The sequence below is a fragment of the Mustela nivalis genome (genome assembly GCF_964662115.1).
Source record: "Mustela nivalis genome assembly, chromosome: 16".
In the NCBI taxonomy this organism is placed as follows: domain Eukaryota; kingdom Metazoa; phylum Chordata; class Mammalia; order Carnivora; family Mustelidae; genus Mustela; species Mustela nivalis.
The window spans coordinates 4,408,543-4,432,319 of record NC_139035.1 but is presented as its reverse complement, the minus strand read 5'-3'; the positions used below and the strand labels follow the sequence as shown (position 1 = coordinate 4,432,319).

The following is a 23,777-nucleotide window of genomic DNA, read 5'->3' as shown; positions in this document are numbered from 1 at the left end:
CAGGTGTTCAGTTTTATTCTTGACTGTGGTTTACAACTTCTAATTTATCATCTACATCTTTTTCATAATTTCTGTTTTCTGGCTTTATGTTTCAGCAATTTCTTTGCTTAAGTTATCATCGACTCAAGCTATTGTCTACTTGTTTAGACCAATCTGAGTGTGAAATGCATGTGTACAGGTGTGCGCATGTGTGTGTGATTTGACAACAAAGGTTTGTTTATTTGGTTTTGGCTTAAAAATGGATTTTTTTTTCAAGTAGGATGAACACATCTTTGTGTTGCATTTTCAGCGCCAAAGGATTTATTGTTTTAATGGTTCTTAGTTTGGGTTACACAAAAACAGAAGTACTTGTGTGCAGGCGGTTTATTTAGGAAGTGATCCCAGAGAAAGTGAGGAAAGTGAGACAAGGAAAGGAGAAGAACCAATAAGGGACATGTTAACATGTGGGTTATCAGTGTGGGCAACTGGGGCAGATCTTTACAGAGGACTTTCTGAGAGAAAAATGGAATGCATCTCTGGATCATACCCTTCCCCTTGACACATACACACAGGTACACACGTATGGGCACACACTGCCAGGTAGCGTTTGCTTGCTCTGAAGGTTGATCTTTGAGATGTGGAGAAAGGCCAACATCAGAAATCAAGATGGTCTCATACTTGTCAGCAAAGAGGTTCAGGCATGAGCTAATGAAAACTGGCACAATGAGCTAGCAAATGCTTGACCATCCATTCTAAGGACACGCTCTGGTTAACCCCACTGATTTAAAAACTTGTTTTGCTGAAGTTGACTAATCACTGGTAAGACTAGCTGAGACCAGAACAAGCCCAGAATAATCCTTTTAAAATTGCACAGATGGCACCAAGTGTGAACAAAAGTAACCCCTCAATCTTCCCTCTGCATTGATCATGTTTACAATGCCATTTAATGAACATGTTGTCCCACAAAAAGACATGTGAGTGCTCAGAAGGGAGGACACCTCCTGTTTTCCATATATTCAATTAGCATATTGCAGTCAGCCTAAGTACCCTGTGACATCCAGACCTCATTCTTAAATATACACAACCCCAACCCTTCAAGGAGGCAGATTTGATCATTTTTCTCCCCTCTCCTTGCTTGGCACTCTGCAATAAAACCAGCTGTAAAACTGGTCTCAGTGCTTGGCTTGCTGCACATTAGGCAATGGATTCTTTTTTTTTTTTTAATTTATTTTTAATATAACAGTATTCGTTGTTTTTGTACCACACCCAGTGCTCCATGCAATCCGTGCCCTCTCTAATACCCACCATCTGCTTCCCCCAACCTCCCACCCCCTCCCACCACTTAAAACCCCTCAGATTGTTTTTCAGAGTCCATAGTCTCTCATGGTTCACCTCCCCTTCCAACTTCCCCCAACTCCCTTCTCCTAACTTCCCATGTCCACCATGCTATTTGTTATGCTCCACAAATAAGTGAACCCATATGATAATTGACTCTCTCTGCTTGACTTATTTCACTCAGCAGAATCTCTTCCAGTCCCGTCCATGTTGCTACAAAAATTGGGTATTCCTTTCTGATGGAGGCATAATACTCCATAGTGTATATGGACCACATCTTCCTTATCCACTCGTCCATTGAAGAGCATCTTGGTTCTTTCCACAGTTTGGCAATCATGGCCATTGCTGCTATAAACATTGGGGTACGGATGGCCCTTCTTTTCACAACATCTGTATCTCTGGGGTAAATACCCAGGAGTGTAATGGCAGGGTCATAGGGAAGTTCTATTTTTAATTTCGTGAGGAATCTCCACACTGTTCTCCAAAGAGGCTGCATCAACTTGCATTCCCACCAACAGTGTAAAAGGGTTCCCCTTTCTCCACATCCCCTCCAACACATGTTGTTTCCTGTCTTGCTAATTTTGGCCATTCTAACTAGTGTAAGGTGATATCTCAATGTGTGTTTTTTTTTTTAAGATTTTATTTATTTATTTGACAGAGAGAGAGAGATCACAAGCAGGCAGAGAGGCAGACAGAGAGGCAGGCAGAGAGAGGAGGAAGCAGGTTCACTGCTGAGCAGAGAGCCCGATGCAGGGCTCGATCCCGGGACCGAGATCATGACCTGAGCTGAAGGCAGAGGCTTAACCCACTGAGCCACCCAGGTGTCCCCTCAATGTGGTTTTAATTTGAATCTCCCTGGGGCGCCTGAGTGGCTCAGTGGGTTAAGCCACTGCCTTCGGCTCAGGTCATGATCTCAGGGTCCTGGGATCGAGTCCCGCATTGGGCTCTCTGCTCAGCAGGGAGCCTGCCTCCCTCTCTCTCTCTCTGCCTGCCTCTCCATCTACTTGTGATTTCTCTCTGTCAAATAAATAAATAAAATCTTTAAAAAAAAAAATAAATAAATAAATAATTTGAATCTCCCTGATGGCTAGTGATGACGAAATTTTTTCATGTGTCTGATAGCCATTTGTATGTCTTCATTGGAGAAGTGTCTGTTTATATCTTCTGCCCATTTTTTGATATGATTATCTGTTTTGTGTGTGTTGAGCTTGAGGAGTTCTTTATAGATTCTAGATATCAACCTTTTGTCTGAACTGCAATGGATTCTTATCTGGCAACACTAATAGGTATGAAGAAAACGTTGCCAGAACTAAGACGAAACCACTTCTTCCCTCAAAGCCTGACGTGATGATGGAAATAGTCAATGGTGTTTTATGATCCATGAACAGAACTTTACCCATTCTCAGACTCAATCTTCAGATGGTGAAAGAAGCTAAGGTCAAGATCAAAGATTATTAGTAGCTGCCTGTTGCCAACCCAAGTGCAACACTGTTTGAAGATAAACTCACAATAGAGTAAATCCAACAACGAACTAACCAAAATCATCCTTAAGATGTTTGACTTTAAGGAAAACAGCTTGACCCATTCCAACTTGAGCAAAGGCTTCCTGATACCTATCAGGGGGTGCTAGGGCTTTTGCCTGACTAGCATGAGCTCCATCTGTGTTTTTGACCTTGACCTTTTCCCTGACATCAGAGATTCAAAGTGATGACATGGAGCAATACATTTAGTTTTTCCTAGTACCATTCACAGATTATTTATAATCTTGGGAAATATTGCCTTATTACGTTTTTCAGTAGTTAAATCCTATATCACCTATACATCCTTATGTAAAGCCTCTCTGCTATTAGGAATCCTAATAATAACATAACCAGCCAAAAGTCTTTAAGTTTTCTTTTCTAGAACCTACACAGATTTCCACTTAAAGACACATTTATTTATTCCCTGTGCAGATTTAATTTTACTACAATATCTCAATGCCACATTAATATAAATGTTAGCACTTAAAAGGAAAGGAATCTAACAAAGAACATCAAAATAAAAAATGCTGCTGAGAGAACAGATAGCTTTACTCTCCCAAAATTAACCAGAAAATAGTAACAAAGAAAGTAACCGGATGTTAATAAGTGATCACACCCAGAGGTAGCACTTACACATAAAAAAACTTTGCCTCGTATTATAATTCAAAACATTTCAGGAAAATATATGGGTGAGCTCTGCCTTTTAGGACCCTACATAACTGACCACATGTCTGTTTTACTTTCTAAGCCTAATTAATTAAGAACTCAGTAGCAATCTGCAAGGTAAAGTGTTTTTCCACTGCACTAAGACCAGCTTCCATACATGAGGACACGATTCTTTTGTGTCCAGAAAGATGACAAACAGACTACTGCATAAGTTGTCAGTGAAAATTTTAAATACAGGCACAAGAAAGGGAAGAAATGGAGTGGAAAAGGGAGCAAAATAGCAGAAGGGATTTTTTTTTTTTTTTTTAGTTTGAGAACACTAATGGTTTCTAAGCAGCTGAACTCAAGACAATAAGGAATTTTCTTAAAAATTTTCTTCATGGGGCGCCTGCGTGGCTCAGTGGGTTAAGCCGCTGCCTTCGGCTCAGGTCGTGATCTCAGGGTCCTGGGATCGAGTCCCACATCGGGCTCTCTGCTCAGCGAGGGGCCTGCTTCCCTTCCTCTCTCTGTGATCTCTTCCCTTCCTCTCTCCTACTGTGATCTCTCTCTGTCAAATAAATAAATAAAATCTTTAAAAAAAAATTTTTTCTTTGTGATAGTTGTAGATACCTCAGTAGTCTTTGTCTTTCTGACTGACTCAAATTTCAGATCTTTTCATTTCTGACCTGGTGTACCAATCATGAAGTAACTGGTATCAATTCTTAGGTGGAAAGGTAATTATGTCACATGAAATTTAGATCATGATACACTTGTAAACCTGTAATTAACTTACCTGGAATTAAAGAATTCTTCCCACTCTCTGATGGGTACACAAAGAAGTTAAATTAAGCTCTCTGAAGTCTTCTCTGATAAGCTGTCAAGTAGCAAAACTTGACTGAGAATCATTTCTGATATAATTGCCCCTAAGTCCTTCCATTTCTTTAAACATTTCCGTATTTTAAAAAAGGGGGGGTGGTTTCTGGCTATTTTTAATGATAGAAAACATTACTGAATAGTAATAATTTCTTGGATATGGTGCCAAATAGAAAATAGTAACATTGGAGAAGAGATACAAATGCTGAAAGATCCAACCCAAGCTACACTCCAAAACTGTATTTGCTTTACTGCTTCATCACATCTTCAAAAGCAGTTATGCCAATATGGCATCATTTCTCGGATTTCCCTGCAAATTATGGTCACTTATCAGTCATTTCACTTCCACAGTAACTTCCCATTAAAAATCCCCAAAGACAGGAACCTGGGTAGTCCAGTCAGTTAAGTGTCCAACTCTTGATCTCAGCTCGGGTCTCAATCTCAGGGTCATGAGTTCAAGCCCTACATTGGGCCCATGCCCAGCATGGAGCCTAACTTAAAAAAAAAAAAAAAATCCCCAAAGAGTCACAGAATCTAAGAATTCTAGAGTCAGAAGGGACTTCTGAGATTGTATCTGCTTCCATGTGTATAAAGATAGCAGTGAAATCTATTTGTAACTACCTATATAAAGTTGAGATCTGAATTTTCTTCTTTTAAGCAAGGTATGATTTAGAGGTGGCAAATTAGTGTGAAGCTAGACTCCCCCTGACAACCCTCACACCCAAATGCAGCCTGGCAGAAAGAAGGAAATGGGGTAGAGGGAAGAGAAGGGAGCAAATCCGTAATCTTACACATAGTGAGTTACCACAAGGCACTGAATGGAAGCAGGGGTGGTTGTCTGTGTGCCGCATAGAGAAATGGCTTACATAGATGACTATTAAGAGACATCAGGCCTTAAGTAATGTTTTAAGTTTCCCTATGGCTCTGCTCCCTCTTCCTATGCGACATTATTTCCAAAGCAAACCACGTAATGAAGAAAAGCAGCCTGCTGACGCACGTTAAATATGTGGTAAAAAAAAATAATAATAATAAAACACAAGAAGGAAGTAGTTTGCATAGTACAAATGAACCCTCATATTTCAGAATGAAAACAAAGAACACAACTTTCAATTCCTCATCCAAATCCTCCCATCCTAGCTTCTCAAATAAAAGTACAGAGTCCTCATGGACATTCCCCTCCTCTCAAAGGTTATGCTGGAATACCTCAGTTTGATAGGCTGCTTCCGCCAAGAAATGCTCACAGAATGCATCTGCTGAGTACTCACATCCACAACAGATTAAAACGAGAATGTTCAAAAAGCTCACCATTTTGAAGGAGTCAGCGACCAGACGATCTGTTACTCCTGAAGCCAGATGTCTCCGTATTGTCTTCAGCTGGATTCTTCCCTCTGCTGCTGTTAGGAAGAAGAAAAGTCTCTCTGTTCCTTCTCAGCACCACCTTAGCCTTCCCTCTTCGCTGGTTCTCTCCACCACCACCATCTTGTTTCTCCATCTTCACTCTTTGTCTTCATTTCAGCCTCTTCCACTCCCCAAAGCAGCCATCACACTTTTAGCTCTGCCAGTGTGATAAGGCACAAAACTCCTCTGGTACACAATATGTCAATGGAGTTCATATTAATTGCCTGGAAACAAAGCAAAACCACATATAAACAGTGCAGTCATGCTCCATTTAGAGAAGTTAGGTCATTCACCAAAGTCCAGCAGGATGTGAGCTGTCTCCAAACGTCTGGAGCTACTTCAGTCCTAAATGTTAAAGAAACAAAGAGGCAGGACTGGCCTTGCGTGAAAACAGGGGATCCCTTCAGTATAACTTGGGACCCAAAAGAGGATGCTGGAGATTAGGAGAGGATAGCAGGGTTGTGAATGGGGGAAGAATAAATGATTCACAGAGATTCACAGAGCTCCCAGAAACTTTAGAGATCATTTGGCTGAAACGCTTAATTTTTACAAATGAGAATACAGAGTGCCATAGACTTTAAAGGATTATTCAACTGTGGAAAGAACCAAGATGCCCTTCAACGGACGAATGGATAAGGAAGATGTGGTCCATATACACTATGGAATATTATGCCTCCATCAGAAAGGATGAATACCCAACTTTTGTAGCAACATGGACAGGACTGGAGGAGATTATGCTCAGTGAAATAAGTCAAGCAGAAAAGGTCAATTATCATATGGTTTCCCTTATCTGTGGAGCATAACGAATAGCATGGAGGACATGAGGAGTTAGAGAGGAGAAGGGAGTTGGGGGAAATTGGAAGGGGAGGTGAATCATGAGAGACTATGGACTCTGAAAAACAATCTGAGGGGTTTGAAGTGGGGGGGAGGTGGGAGGTTGGGGTACCAGGTGGTGGGTATTATAGAGGGTATGGATTGCATGGAGCACTGGTTGTGGTGAAAAAATAGTGAATACTGTTATGCTGAAAATAAATAAATAAATAAATAAATAAATAAATGCAGCGCGCCATTCCTAGGGAATCTCGTCCATTCCTAATGGGTCAGACAATATCAGATCTTGTCTCCGGCTCAGATCTCCCCTTTAAGGTCACCGATACATTAAACTAAAGGACTTTTCATCAGTGAAGATTTCACAGACACAAAAAACTTGATATCCCCATAACTGAGCCAATTATCTCCCCAGTAGATTTGTTCTCCTAAAATAGACGAAGTTTCTGGCATCTATTAGAAAGAAACTGCTTTCATCTATACTATGACAGCTGCCTGCCTGTTTAATAACCTAAACAGAAAACTCAAATCATAAACTATGTCTCATGGCTTCCCCTACTGCTGCTACCTTGAGAAAGAAGAGGTCTCAGATCCCCTAGACAGTTATCAGCAATAACTGTTTAGTAGGGCTGCTTTCAGACAATAGTGATAGAATTAAACAAAAATGGATGCAACTCTTAAAGCTATCCACTGTCATCTACATACAGCCTGGTTGACTACATTTTGGGTCTTTCCACTGTGAATCCTGATCGACTTGCTCTGTTATATGACCTGATCAATTTCCCTCGTCTCTTCAGTCTGGCATTTCAGATACAGCTTGTCTATAAACTTTGATCATGAAATAGTTTCTGCTCAGTCATCTAGGGCAAGCCACACATTTCTTATGAGTTACTTCCTTACTGTCTGATGACCCAAATAAGAAACCAATGTTTCCAAGTTTATTATCACCTAATCTTTACTTATTCATTGCTTGAGTCCTTCATTATAAGCTTCATAAAGACAGTGACATTCTTGTTTACCATGTTGTATCTTCAGTGTCCAGAACAGTGGCTGGTGCATATTAAGTGCCCAACAAATGAATATTTGTTAAATACATGAAAAAGAAAAATGGTGACTCTCTGCTTTTTCATTGGCAACTGATGGTTGGAGGAGAAATGAATAAAAAAATATTACTTTAGACTTTTAAGAGCTTAAAATTAAGAAAGATGAGAGAAAAAAATATTAGGGAGAAAAAAAGTCTAAATATAAATATGTGTGTTAAGGGGTGCCTGGGTGTCTCAGTCAGTTAAATGGCCAACTCTTGGTTTTGGCTCAAGTCATGGTCTTGGAGTCCTAGGATTGAGTTCCATATCAGACTCTGTGCTTAGCAGGGAGTCTGCTTCAGGATCCTCTCTCTCCTGCTGCTCTTCCTCCTGCTCTCTCTCTCTCTCTCAAATAAATAAACCTTTAAAAAATTAAAATATGTATACTAAGCAAATAATATTGAATACATAGATATAATTAAGAGATTTGGTGATGAAAAAAAATTAAGTGAGGTAGGGAACATTAAATAGTTAATAAGAGAAAAGATTCCTGAAAGAAAATATGGAGGTCAAGAACTAGAACAGCACCTAGGTAATTAAGAAATATAAACTTGGCATCCCTGATAATGAAGCTTTCCTTGGTTGGGAGTTGGATCTATTATAATGGCAATGATAATAGCCATCATTTATTGAACTTCAGTTATGTGCCTTGCATTCTAATAAATGCTTTAGACACAGAACTACAAAGGCAACACACTTTGGGACAATAAGGCAAAGAAAAGAGAGATGAAATCAATTGAGCTGGGCATGGGTGATGAGAACTGGATGGAAGGAAATCACACCTGGAGACTTTTCAATGTAAGACACTGAAAACGGAAAAAACTGAGTTGTGTAAGCTGTAATAATCCAATTCATTGAATTTGTGATTGTGGGCAAACTGTGGTGCTACTTGTGACTCACTAGCCATTCTACAGTGTTTGTGGCCCCCCACTTTGTGAAAGGTAATGGGGAGACAGGAACACATAAGATGAGTCTCAGTCCTAGAGGCAGAGACCTGAAAGAAGCCAAATGATTAAAGTCACAGGACAATGATGCCTACATAGGAGTCCAAAGGAGAAGTGACTCCCCGACCACAGGAGTAATAACGATAACATTTAGAAAGGACTTTAACAGGAGCAAGATCAGACATGAGCTTTATCACGGAGGGGGATTTGGAAGACAGCATCTTCTGTTTCAGCACCAAAGACCACTGGGCACGTGTTCTTGTCTGAGGAACTGAGGTTATCATGGGCTTTCTCTATCTCTTATAAAGAGATAGAGCAATCTATCTCATCTATAACTGCATCCTCTTCCTTTCCTCTCCTCCAGTCTCTGGAAAAGGGGAGAACTTTCTTCTATTTCTCCGTTTCTCCCATCTCCTTGTAGATCTTATTCTGTTCATTATTCAAATCCTCCCGCTACTATTCCTCAATCTCTTTATTGTTTATAAACTTCACCATAGCCTTCCCTTTCAAAACATATGTATTGGACCTTAAAACACTATCATCCATCCAAGATACTGCCTTCTGTTTTTTTCCTCCTTTTGGGGGTCAAATTCATAGAAGGAGCAGATTACGCCTACTGCTTTCATTCTATCCCTTCAGGCCCTACAATGCTACAGACACAACTCCAGCAAGATCTGTGAAACCCCTTACTTGCCAAATGCAAACTAATATTTCAGTGCTTATCTAAATGATTATGCCATTGACCTGTTCCCCAAAGAGTGTTTCTTAGTGCTATTATTAATCGTAGCCATGTAAGAAGGAAGGAGAGTGATTCATGGTCAAATAAGCTTTGGAAACTACTTTGGAAATTAAAACTTTTAGGTTTCTTTACAGCAAAACTTCTCAGAGACAGTAACAGGCTATTGTGTGGGGTGGGTATGTGTGTGTGAAGTATGTAGATTTCAGCACTTCTCACTCTTAACTGACCACAAAATAATCTTCCAAATAACATTTCATGGGAAAATTATTCCTTGAAACAGTCTTTGAGAACTGCTCCTTCTTATCCTTTGACACAGGCGACCATTTCTTTTGATATTTTTCCTCCTTTGATTCTGACATTTCACTTTTTGCTTTCCTCCTGTATCTGTCTATTCTCAATCAAATGTTGCTTTCTCAACCAATCTTTAAAATTAGTATTTTGATTGCCTCTATATTAGATCTCTTCCTCTGAGTGTTTTTTGAATAATCTCATTTGTCATCTTGATTTTACTACTAGCTATGAACTACTGATTCCTAAATCTTTAGGAATCTTTAGATTAGATCTTTAATCAAGATCTCTCACTGCATTTCAGACAATATATCTAAAGGTCTTCTTAACTTTCCCACTTAAATATATTCCAAATATCTCTAACTCCATATGTCCAGAACTTTTTCCTAAAACTCTGATCCTTTTCTTGTGTTTCCTATCATTTTGAGGAATACAACTATCCATTCAATTTTCTAAGCTACAAAATCACCCAAGACTTTTCCCTGCCTACCCTTCACATATTATTAGTCGCGAATCCTATAGTTCTCCAAACTATGTAAATACTATATGTATCTAAATCCTGTAGATATCTAAACTAATCAGGTTTCTTCATTTACTGAGCAAGTATTTACTGAGCACTAACTATACACCAGGTACCAGTCTAAGTGCTTTATACATAGCATCAAGCAAAATAGAAAAGATCCCTTCTACCATGAGACTTACATTTTAGTAGGGAGAATACAGACCACATACATGTGTTATTGGCTGAATGTGCCCTCCCCAAATTCAAATGTTGAAGTGTTAATATCCAATTTCTCAGAATGTGACTGTATTTGGAGACAGAGTCTCTAAAGAGGTAATTCAGGGGGCGCCTGGGTGGCTCAGTGGGTTAAGCCGCTGCCTTCGGCTCAGGTCATGATCTCAGGGTCCTGGGATCGAGTCCCGCATCGGGCTCTCTGCTCGGCAGGGAGCCTGCTTCCCTCTCTCTCTCTCTCTGCCTGCCTCTCCATCTACTTGTGATTTCTCTCTGTCAAATAAATAAATAAATAAAATCTTTAAAAAAAAAAAAAGAGGTAATTCAGTTAAAATGAGGTCAATAGTATGGGCTCTAATCTAATATGACTGATATTCTTATAAGAAAAGAGATTAGGACAGACAGTGTGAAGACACATGGAGAAGATGGCTATCTACAAGGCCAGGAGAGAGGCCTCAGAAGAAACCAACCCTGCTGACACCTTGACCTTGGACTTCTAACCTCCAGAATTGTAAGAAAATAAATTTCTATTGTTTAAGCCACTCAATCTCTGATACTTTTGTTTTTGGCAGCCCCTAGAAATCCAATACAAAATATGAACAGGTCTTAAAAAGAAAATTTTAGGGATACGTGGGTGGGTCAGTCATTTAAGAGGGTCTGCCTTTGGCTTAGGTCATGATTTCAGGGTCCTGGGATCAAATCCTGCATAGGGCTCCTTGCTTAGTGGGGACCCTGCTTTTCCTTCTGTCTGCTGCTTGACCCCCCCACCCCGCTGCTGTTCTCTCTCTCTCTCTGACAAATAAATAAACAGAATCTTACAAAAAAAGAAAAAGAAAAGAAAATTTTAGATGCTGAAAAGTGCTAAGAAGGAAATAAAAGAGAAATGTGATCCAAGGATTCATGCTCAGAGATAGGGACCAGACTAGCCTATTCTAGGGGAAAAAGGGGGGAAAAGATGGATAGAAAGAAAAGGTGACAGGAAATGAGGTCCAAGAAATGGGCAGGGCAAGATCTAGAAAGAAAGCTCCAGCCCTGACCGAGCTGTCGCTCTCGCACAAAAGTAAGAAGAGGAAGGAACACACTGTCTTTACCTTCCCATGTTGTGGTCAGGGCAGGAGAGAAAGCACTGAGTCTGTTCCCTGCTTTAAAGCAAAACCTAACTTATAAGACAAGGAACTCATCAGAAGGCTCAGATTCTTACCCAGAAGGTTAGCTACTCCTGCCCCTTTGGAGAAAACATGTAAAAGGTAGAAAGAAACACAGAAACCACACCTCAGGTACTTCCCAGAATCTATGGAAGGTTTGGAGGGACTTCCTTTCCATATGGGCCATAGAAGAGTATGGAGTGGGGAAAAAAAGAGTCTTCCTCTAGAATCCACCTAAATTTTCTGCTATTAATTTCTGAAATCATCACACTTTCAGGAATCCTACTAGCTAACAATATGTAAACACATTCACTCGACTCCTCAGCAAAGCTGAGGCGGCGTGATAAGCTTGGGCTGCCAGGTGGAAAGTTATAAGCCATCCTGCAGAACCACTTCTTTGAGCTAGGACAAACAGGCTATTTTAAAAGGCTCTGGAGCACGTGGTCCCTCACAGGCCCTCAGAATCTGCCCAAAACTTACGTAGACCTGGGCCCATTTTACATCAGCAGCCACAGCCAGAACACCAGCAACAGGAGAAAGAGCAGCCAACATCCAGGGACTATCCCCTGAGCATGCGGCCCGCGGGAACAGACTGTAAAGTTCCGTCCCTAACGTTAGAGAGCTTGCCTTGCTTATAGAGTGTTGTCTCTCGAAAGTAGATTTTTATACCACCAAACCTACTGGCCTTTATAAGATGAAAAGCTTTAGGGAACGTATTCCAAATAATTATCTGGTCCACAGATATAACTAAAACCTGCGTGGTAGGCAGAATTCTAGAGAATTCTGAAGAACCCCCCACAAGGTTCTCATCCCCTGGCTATTCAGCACTCATCTCGGTGTGGCGGTGACGAGGTTTTGCAGATGAAACTAAGGTTAATCTCATCAACTGACCTTAACATAGGAAGATTTTCCTAGATTATCTGGATAGAGCCAATGTACTCAGAGAAGCCCTTAAAAGCAGGAGTGAAGGGAGAAGAGTCAGAAAGATGAGGAAGAAGAGGTGAGCAGAGAGATGGAGAAGAGAAAGGGCAGAGAGATTTGATGTATGAGAAAAATGCTGAAGTTGGAAGAAATCTGAAGACCAAGAGTCAGGGAATGCAGGCAACTTCTGGAAATGAGGACCACCTCGGACCAACTAACTGCCAACAAGGAAGCAGAGACCTCAGTCCGACAACTGTATGCAACTAAATCTGGCCAAAATTCTGCACGAGCCCGCAGGCAGGCTTAGACTCAGAGCCTCCAGAGGCTTGCTGATGCCTTGTTTTCAACCTGCGAGGCTCCCAGCAGGGCTGGATGCCGTGATTGGACCTCTGAGCTACAAAAGGGGGTGAGGCAGAGGAAGAAAAAGAAGTAGACTCCCCGCTGAGCGAGAAGCCCAGTCCTGGGACCCTGGGATCATGACCTGCGCCAAAGGCAGGCACTTAACCAACTGAGCCACCCAGCTGCCCCAAACGAGTGTTAAGTTGCTGAATTTGTAGTGATTTGTTATGGCAGCAACAGAAAACTAATACAACCTAAGAAACTTAATACATTATAAGGCTCACAGAGAAGCTGACTAGAGAAGGAGCAGAGGGTACCTGCTATGCACAATTTTTTGCACCATTTTTTTTTTTTAAAGCACTGAATTTTAGGTTAGGGAACATGCTTATCTTTCCTTTAACAAGTTTGGCTCTTTCTGAACTCAGTGCTAAGGAGGAATACAGTTTCAACGAAGAATTTGAATTAAACAAGGTCCTAACACATTCTACCTTCTGAAAATAACAGGATGCTTATCAAGACAGAAATTAAGAAAAATTTCTTTGAGGATTTTGATAGATGGCATTATTATACTTCTGAATACTCCAGTTTCCCTTTCTGTGGTGTCCTTTCCTGGACTGTATATCACTCTCCACGACATCAGGCTTAGCCGTGTGGTTTGCTTCGGTCCATTAAATGCAAGCAGAAGTGATGTTTGCCACTTACAAGCAGAAGCCACCTACAAGCTAGGACCCAGCACATGGTTTGCTGGGCTCTATTTCCTCTTCCGTGAGTCTGGCAATGCTCCAGACAGAGTTTACACCAGCACGCTGGCTCCCACAGTGAAGACAACGTGAAATAGAGCCTCGGTTGACCAATGATGGAAATGTAACTTGAGCAAGAAATAAACCTTTATTGATATAAGCCACTTGGATTTGGGGGTCACTTATGATCATAGCACAACTCAGCCAAGTTGACCAATATAGGTATGGGGCTAGAAATGCCAACCTCTTTTAATATCTAGATGTCAGTAAATGAGTCCACATGATGCCAACACTTCTGTTTTGGGTAGATACACTTAAAAGGTGCCTCTGGTGCAAAGATAACTTGAATGACGTTGTCCAGGGAGGGCAAACTGCTCTGACTAATAAATGTTATTAATTAAAGAAGGATGGTCTTTTCCAAAAAAAAAACAGGTAGACCCCCCCCCCCCATTCAAATCTCAAGAACTCACAAAATAAAAACTGATTTCTCATGCTGCAGCACAGGTTAGCTATTCTCCTGGCCGGCTCTCCTCTACGTGGTAGCTCAGGGTTCAGGCTAGCCCCAGCTTGCAGCTCTACTGTCCTGGAATCCTTTACTGCCAGTCACACAGATACACGGAAAGACCACATGGAAGATCCCACAAGAAAGGTTTTATGGCAAGTTCTAGGAAAGGGATGGCATGTGGGCCCCTATTCTCTGTTCAGAGCTCATCACAGGTCCCACCCAGATGTAAGGAAGGCGGAAAGATGAAGTCTCCCTGTGTGACCAGGAAGAAAGCAGAATGATGTTATGAACGGTTGCAATTTTTTTCTGTCATAACATAGCAGTATTTTTTATAGGAGAAGGTTATAAATGACACTGAATCTTGAGTGGCTTTGAAAGACTTTGCTGGCATTTGGGTGGTAATGGCCACCAGGAAAGGTGGGGAATGTTGACTCTGGTCTTGGAAGTAGGTAGCAGTTCTTGGAACCCAACTAAACCTCGCAGTGTGGGTCAGCTTGTTCCCGGGTGTGTTTGTGCATGTGAACCAAAAGAGCTTTCTGCCAGAGTCTGGCTTTCTGCCAGACAAGTATAGATGGAAAAATCACTGCAGAAAACAGAGGAATCTGGACCACCCAAACCATCACTGCTGTAGTGGGAAAGCACTGCTGAAGAGATGTGAAGGTTGGGTTTTCAGCAGAAATCCCGAGTGGTGGTGGGCAAGGGACCGACCAGACCTCAGTCCTCTTTATAAACAGCACTGGAAATGGGTTGAGTGCTTTGTACCAAGTAAACCCTAAAGTTACTAGCCAACTTAAGTAGAAGAGCCTCAATAGAGAGATCATGGTCTTCTTTCTGATAAAATATGTCACAGTTCAAGCAAAAATTAAAAAGCAAAAAGTTGTCTCATGGTTAATGTTTGTTGAGCAATTCATTCTGTTTAACTAAAGAGAAAGACAGTATGAAGATATCGGAGGACAGGAAAGAGAGCTTCAGAATGGAAGACATCGAACATGAGAAAGCAATGTATCTATACTATTTTTCTTTCATTTTTAAAAAATAATCCCTGGCCCTGTGGCAGTGAAAGACAGATCAGCTGGACAGACCAATACCCACGGAGAGATGGACAGCTTTGTGTGAGGTGATTCCACTTAGGAAATTCAGGGACTAGAAAACAGGGCAGCATTTCTGGTCTGTGTTTTGAGTCACAGGCAAATGTGAAAGGATACCCTTCCAGTACGTAATTAAATTACTGTGCAACTGTGGGGGTGTTTGATCAACTTCTTATAGAAACAGGATCTACATGTAAGGACATTTTCAAAGGTTGAACGTGGAGCTTCACTAGAGAGAGAGTAGCAGGTGGGCAGCTGGCCAACCAACCACTCAGAGAGGACCAGAATTCACATTCTGGAGCCCACTGGGTGCCTCGCAACCTCCCCCATTTGTTCAACCCACTCAGACACAAAGTTAAGAGAGGTATCTCTCACCTGTGGGTTACCCCTACGCAAAACCCAACTGCACATCTGATCTAATCTGAAGAACCCTTTCATATAGAGAACACACTTGTTCAAACCAACCTCGCTCATGGGAAAATGGCATCTCTGCTCAGAAAGCATGATTTTCCCTTGGGAACTATTAAATTATTTGCTCTCACAAAAAGGGTAGAATCATGGATTTGTTTTAAAAAGCTGACTACTGTCTCTCTGCCCATCAGATCAACTGTTTGACCCAAAGTGTATGTGATATTGTGATCATCTAGTTGTAACCAGACCCCATTATGCCCGTGCAGGGTAGCAGCTACAATGTCTTTCTCTGACCTCCTCAGGCCCTGAACTTTGTTGACATGGGCTCCAATTTCCCATATCTTATCCTTCTTCCAGTACCCCAGTGTCTCCTGTTCTACTGAATGAGGGCTGGCCTCTCTCACTTGTTAGTCTGCTCAACACATGTGTGACCACTTGGCAGTGGCCGTTTCTCCGACCAGAGCTAACAGACCATCTGCAAGCTTTGCCATTGACTCCTACTTCCTTGCCCTTGCCATTGCAGATTTTCTGCCTCAGCTCTGAGTCAGTCTCCAAAGCAGGCCTGGCATGTTAGTTCACAGTATTCTTTACTACACAACCTGGGAAATGTTCTCAAACACTAGGCCAGAATGCATCAGAGTGACACCTTCCTTAGCTCAACCTCAGTCAGAGAGAGTGATCCTCCTGGACACCACAGGAAAATAGTCTTCCTTTACCTTGCACCCAGCATAGTGATAAGCCCTAGGGAAGAACAGATCAGTAAGGTACTATCTCTGTCCTAAAGGGGCTCCCTGCTTCTAAGTTACTCTTCCTAAATTTGATAGGCACACAAGCCAGTGATCAGGCAACTTCTCGACCAAGTGCTGTCTTACAGATACTTTAAATTGCAGCACTGTAAGAACAGTTCTTGGTAAACCATAATTACTGGAAAGAACCAAGGAATTCCCCAGTTGGTATTAGGGGTAGCACCTAATTCTGGATTCTTTTGATTGAGCTTGAAGGAAAGGGAAAAACAGATTGTTCATCTGGTTATTTGGTTTTCCCTTCTGACAAGTTGCCAGATCATTGCTTTTGAGAAGAATTTGTGATCCCAAGGCAATTATGTTTTCTGTGTAGCCCCCTAGAGGGTGACGTATAACTGCCAACAAAACAAGAATATTCTGGAAGTCTTTCAGGAAAAAAAAATAGCTGAAGTCATCACATTGTATCAGCATGCAAGAACTTAACCTAGAACAAAAAACTATAAAGGGTGAAAGCAATGAAGATGTATTAATAGTACAGTAACTTTAAAATAGTTAGTCCTGACAATACCCCTAGGTACTTTATTACAAAAAACACCTAGGTTCTTCAGAAATTTCCCAAGGTCAACTAGAGAACCAAGAAGAGAACCTCACTTTTATAATTTATGCATATCATAAGCCTGGGGAATACTAAAGGGTAAACTTGACCTAAACCCTTTCATGTGTCTTCCTTCCCCTCTTCTTAAGATGTGGGTCTTATGGAAAGAGGCATGTTTGGAAAGATGTGGCTCAACAGACACACTGTGCCTGTTGGGTAACCCCAAAGGTTTCTGTTGTTGTTTTTTTCCCTGAAGGCATCTGAATATGCCAGTGTTTTCCTAAACTGAATGGGAAGCAAGAGAAATTACAGATACAGCCGGGAGGAGGGAGGGCAATATTCATCAAGGCGGGCAAAGCAAACAGGCTTCTCATGAAGTATCCCTGGACTGCTGAGCTCTGGAATTCAGCTGCAGGTCACCCTCTTGTCCTGTGCAGAGTCTACACATTGCTACTAAGTGATTCTCCCCAGACAATATGGGGTCTCTGTTAGGCTATGTCGCAGCTTCCCCAATTACAGTTTCTGTACCCCTCACCACAGGTTTCTTCCATTCAATACAGAGAAGTCTACCTTCCACTATAAGATAAAGGTCAGAGTCAAAACCAAAGAGTTTCACAAAAACAATAACCGCCTTGTTCCCCACAACCCCTCTTTACCCCATAACCTCCCCAAAGGGAAAAAAATGCAAGAAGGGATCTTGGTTTGAATGGAAATTGATTAAAGTTTTTTTTCCAGTTTCAACACTTTCTTTTTTTTTAAACTCTTGGTTTCTAGTGACCTTTCAAATACAGAAAAATTAAATGCTGAAGTTTTTATAATTGAAAAAAATCTAAATTCAAAAGGCATCCAACAGTTTTGCTAACTCTGATTTTGGACGCATGCAAGACCCTGGCCTTCGAGAGGCTCCCCACCACCTACCAGCCTCACTCGGTCTTGCCAGGTCTGCTGATGCTTTTGAAATAATGAAAGAACTATGACTCACAGCTCCAAAATTTTTCATAAGAACTGTATTCTGTCTCTGGAAATTTAGGAAGAAATGTTCCAGAAATGTGTTGAGCTTTACAGATGGGTAGATAGACAGACAGATGACAGATTAGATTAGATGACAGATGACAGATAGGTGGTGATACACTGGATTAAACAGACAGGTACAGATGCAGATCTAGCTTTCTCAAACATCTCCAGCATATTTCAGATGTAGACACAGCTATCTACCACTGAACATATTTCATATATGGCACACGTGTGTGTGCACGCACACGCACACACACACATTCAGATTCTGCCATCGGAATATCCCTAGGCATTCCAGACTTTTAGAGTAAGGGTTTTTTAACTACTCTAATAAAATGGCACAAGTACCCAAGTTCCGCACAGAGGAAATGCCTCACCCACAGGACTGGGAAAGGGGACAACGTCTACTCCTCTCCAGTAGCCTACCCAGCAGCCTCATTTGCCGAAACTACCTGCCTCTCCGTTCTGGGGCCCGCTCTCCTCTTTGAGCACTGCCTTGCCTACGTGAATACCAATCTTTTTCTTTGCAGTCCCTAAAGCACCACTAACTTGAATGTGTGTGGGTACCAGGAGTTTAATGAAAATTCAGGGGCCCTTGGCTGCCTCAGTCAGTGGAGCACGTGACTCTTGATCTCAGAGTTATGACTTCAAGTCCCACATTGGGCACAGAGCCTACTCAAAACTAAAATAATAATAATAATAATAATGAGAATTTAGGAAGAGGTACAGAAGAGCTAAGAAACATACAGAAATACTGGTCTTTGCTGACCTAAAGTTCCTTCACCACCTCCGCCACAAATCACATCCCCCTTGCCAAGGATTTCCTCAGGCGTCCTTCAGATGTCGCCTCCATGGATGCCCTCCCATCTTGCATATTCTGAACCTCTCTCCCAGGCTCCCCAGGTATGTGCAGTCCTCTCGCTCTCTTAGGCAGGGTAATTCACCTATTATTCTGTCTTCCCCGCTCTCCCCAAGACACTTAACCAAAAAGATCCACCAAGGTGATTTGTCTAAGCAAAACACTGTTTACTTAAAAAGGACTTATGCTATAGCCAGGAAAAGTGCAAGTAGCTATAGTCAGTTTTTGTTGAAAATGGCATTCCTTTATGATCTCCCTGATAAGAGGAAGTGGAGATGCAATGTGGGAGGCTTGGGGGGTAGGAAAAGAATAAATGAAACAAGATGAGGTCGGGAGGGAGACAAACCATAAGAGACTCTTCATCTCACAAAACAAACAGGGCTGCTGGGGGGAGGGAGGTAGGGAGAGGGTGGCGGGGCTATGGACATTGGAGAGGGTATGTGCTATGGTGAGTGCTGTGAAGTGTGGAAACCTGGTGATTCACAGACCTGTACCCCTGGGGCTAATAATACATTATATGTTTATTAAAAAAAAAATACACACACACACACACACACAAAGAAAGAAAAGAAAATGACATTTCTGGGATGCCTGGGTGGATTAGTTGGTTAAGTCACTGCTTTCGACTCAGGTCATGATCCCAAGGTCCTGGGACTGAGTCCTGCATTGGGTTCCTTGCTCAGCAGGGAGCCTGCCTCTCTCTCCTCCTCTGCCTGCTTGTATGCTCTCTCTCTCTCTCTCTCTGCCAAATAAATAAATAAAATCTTTTTTAAATTAAAAAAAAAATAAAATGGCATTCCTTTTCTATTTTGCCACAAGCACACACACACACACACACACACACACACATACCAGCAGAGAAACTAAATTCTTTTGGAGGGGTTCCAATAAAACATGGAACCCCTTTCCAAGGCCTGTAGGCCCTAGTCCTCACCTTCTTTCCTGGCTTTACCTTCTGCAGCTCCCCTTCTTGCTCCCTGGGCTCTAAGTGCACTAGTTGGAGCCCATAAATTCATCCTTGCCCCAGGAGCCTGCTGTTTACCTATCCCTCTTCATGGGACTGGTTTCTGTTACTTTACATGTCTTGGCTTCAGTGGCACTTCTCTGGGAGGCCTCTTTTAAGCATACTATTTGTTACAGGTTATGAAGTTACTCTCTACTGAAGCCCTAACAACAACCAGCAGCTACTTGATTACCCATTTATCTAGACCTCCAAGCGAATATAAGCCTCATTGGGCAGAGATCACCATTGTGTCATTCTATGCTGTATCCCTACAAATTCATACAATGTATGGTAATAGCAACCTATGGCCAAAGAGATTAAAGAAGGAAGCACATTCTCCTTAAAAGGTGTTGTGCTAGGAACTCCATGCATAGGTATAAAAATATGCTTGTGCTTCTAGGATCTCACCCTCAAACAGGAGGAATAAGACTTACAAATAAATAATGGCAAAATGAAAATGTTACCGGGATTCAGAAGAGGAAGAAGCACTAGTTAAGATAACCAAAGGCTTCTAGATGAGTGGGTATTTGAGATGAATACTGAGAAATGGGTAAGATCACAAAGGATGGAAATCGCAATATTCCCGGTAGAAAAAGCAAAGACAGGAGAGGAGTCAAGATGGCGGAGAAGTAGCAGGCCGAGACTACTTCAGCTAGCCGGAGATCAGCTAGATAGCTTATCTAAAGATTGCAAACACCTGCAAATCCATCAGCAGATCGAAGAGAAGAAGAACAGCAATTCTGGAAACAGAAAAACAACCACTTTCTGAAAGATACAGTAAGGATGATCACAGCAATGTCCACCGGGCTTCTTTTAGCAATTAAATTGGACATTTATGGAAAAAAAAAAAAAAAAGAAAAAAAAGAAAAAGCAAAGTCATGCACATGGAAAGCACAAAGCAACCGGTTCACGGAGTGAATGGTTTTGCTTAGACGAGGTTTGCGCTATGTGGGTTAAGTGGGGAGATGCAGATTGGGACCAGATTTTTGAAGCTCGTTGACTACCAGAATAAGAAATTTAACCTGTCGTTTCCTAAGAGAATATGGACATGATCAAAATAAATGTAAACACAGGGAATCCTGCAGTGGCACATAAGACCAATTGCAGTGTGTGTTTATTTTCCGGCGCTGTCAAAACAAAGTACAAACAACCAGAACTGGGACTTCCACGACAGAAATTTATTTTTTCGAAGTTCCAGAGTCTAGAAAATCAAGCCCAAGGTTTTGGCAGATTTGGTTTCCTTCCAGGCCTCTCTCCTTAGCTTGCAGATGGCCACCTTCTCCCTGTGCCCTCACAAGATCATCTCTGTGTGTACATGTGACGAGTGTCTCTCTGTGTCCTAATCTCCTCTTATTAGGAAACCGGTCCTATTGGATCAGGACCTACCCTAATCACCTCATTTTAACTTAGCAACTTTTAAAAAAGATTTTATGTGTTTATTTGAGGGAGAGAGAGAGAGAGAACACAAGCAGGAGGAGGGGCAGAGGAAGAGGGAGAAGCAGACTCTCCACTGACTGGGGAGCCCGATGTGGGGCTCAAACCCAGGACCCTGAGATAACCTGAGCGGGAGGGAGGCCCTTAACCAACTGAACCACCCAGGCACCCCTTAACTTAATAACTTTTTAAAAGCCTTATCCTCAGAATGGCTAAAATTAACAAGTCAGGAAATGACAGATGCTGGCGAGGATGCGGAGAAAGGGGAACCCTCCTACACTGTTGGTGGGAATGCAAGCTGGTGCAACCTCTCTGGAAAAGAGCATGGAGGTTCCTCAAAATGTTGAAAATAGAACTACCCTATGACCCAGCAATTGCACTACTGGGTATTTACCCTAAAGATACAAATGTAGTGATCCGAAGGGGCACGTGTACTCGAATGTTTATAGCAGCAATGTCCACAATAGCCAAACTATGGAAAGAACCTAGATGTCCATCAACAGATGAATGGATAAAGAAGATGTGGTATATATACACAATGGAATACTATGCAGCCATCAAAAGAAATGAAATCTTGCCATTTGCGACAACGTGGATGGAACTAGAGCGTATCATGCTTAGTGAAATAAGTCAAGTGGAGAAAGACAACTATCATATGATCTCCCTGATATGAGGAAGTGGTTATGCAACATGGGGGCTTAAGGGGGTAGGAGAAGAATAAATGGAACAAGATGGGATTGGGAGGGAGACAAACCATAAGTGACTCTTAATCTCACAAAACAAACTGAGGGTTGCTGGGAGGAGGGGGGTTGGGAGAAGCGGGGTGGAATTATGGACATTGGGGAGGGTATGTGCTTTGGTGAGTGCTGTGAAGTGTGTAAACCGGGCGATTTAGAGCCTGGGGATAAAAATATATTATATGTTTATAAAAAATTTAAAAATTTAAAATTTAAAAAATAATAAATTAAAAAAATTTTTTAAAAAAAGCCTTATCCTCAAATCCAATCACCATCTGAGGTACTGGACATTAGAACTTCAACATATAAACTGGGGGCAGTGGGAGGTGGAGAGACAATTCCACCCATATCAGAAAGTAAGGGAGGAGAGGGACTGAGTCCGAATGTCAGCATTTTGAGACTGAATGTCAGCATGTCTCGTCTTCCCTTTCTGAGCGTCATGAGGCCCCTTCCTCCCCTGCTCATCCCAAAGAAATTTTGAAGGGTCTTAAGTATATTCAAAAAGGAAAGAAACTCTTTACTTTCGATGTAAGGAAATGGAGCACACTGACGTTTGATTAGTAAACACTCTCTGCCTGCCTTTTGCAATGAAGTTCTTACAACAGTTCAAATTAAGTTTTTAAATTTCACATGTTTGATCTATGAAGACCCTGAGGAAAAAGCTTTTCTGGGCCTTCGTACTAATGGTTACTTTTCTCCCCCACCACAGACTGATTGTTACCTAAGGAATCCTAGAGCCTTTTAAGCAATTATGTTTGTTTTTCTTTTTGGTTTCTAGCCATGACCATCCACAGCAAATGTAGTGAATGAAATTTATGTTCTAACTGCACCCCTGGCTCACCTAAGGTCCCCACCTTTAGTTCCCCAATGCCTCATTTGTCCTGTATTTGTTTATACCACTTTTTCATTTTGTAAGCTTTCTCAAATCCTCTTTTTACCAAGGTAGAGTATTTTAAAAGATAAATGTTAGGGGCACCTGCATGGCTCAGTCGGTTAAACATCCGCCTTTGGCTCAGGTCATGATCTCAGGGTCCTGGGACCGAGCCCCGTATCGGGCTCCCTGTTCAGCAGGAAGTCTGCTCATCCTGCTTCCCTTACCTCTCCCCCAACTTGTGCTCTATCTTCATCACTCTCTCTTTCAAATAAATAGATAGAATCTTTTTTAAAAAATTTAAGAAAATAAATAAATGAATAAATGTTGATTTAAGGACCATGGCAAAATCTGACATTAACTTTGATAATTTTATTTCATAGTAAAAGTCCTGCAAATCACAGTTTTCACTAGACATGTGTCTCTAGCCATAAAACCAATGATAAATTGACAGGAGTCAATTGAAAGGGAGGAGAAAGAGGGTGTTCTCCTGTTGTAGGTGCCTGTGTCTCAGGGTCAGGTTCTCCCTGATTCCCCAAAGCAGCTGCTCCCTATAATCTTCCAATGACGCCCAGCTAGCAACCCCATTCACACACTGAATTGTTCCCTCTCTTCACTGCCTCTCACCATCAGTCCTGTGCTCATTTCTCTGATCTCTGTTAGCCTGAAGGTGTCTCTTTTGTTCAGAGCCTAGGATTTCAACCCGGGCAGTGTTCATGTGGGTAATATTCCAGTGAATCCTATGAAATATATGGCTCACATTCTGACTGTATCTAACCTTTTGTAACATCCTATTAAACATCAGGATCTATCTTATGGATACATTTGTATCCACATATGCCATCCGTTTGAAGGGAAGATTTATATCTTTTACTTTTGTGATCCCCTCAAATGTGTCACCATGCTAGGGACATAGAACTTCATCATAAATTCTTACTAATATAACTGAATTTGGTGCCTCTAAAAAGGGCAGAAGAGTTAGAAATAGCAACAGCTAAAGGAGAAAGG

The 23,777-nt window shown here is 41.6% G+C and overlaps 1 long non-coding RNA gene across 1 annotated transcript in view; it reads right to left on the bottom strand.

Moving 5' to 3' along the window:
- The window catches only part of LOC309849853, a 524,627-nt gene that overhangs the window by 439,536 nt on the left and 61,314 nt on the right, over positions 1-23,777 (bottom strand). The window contains exon 2 of the long non-coding RNA XR_014303952.1: positions 5,658-5,974. This is a non-coding gene — a long non-coding RNA (uncharacterized lncRNA). The remainder of the gene's footprint in view (positions 1-5,657; positions 5,975-23,777) is intronic.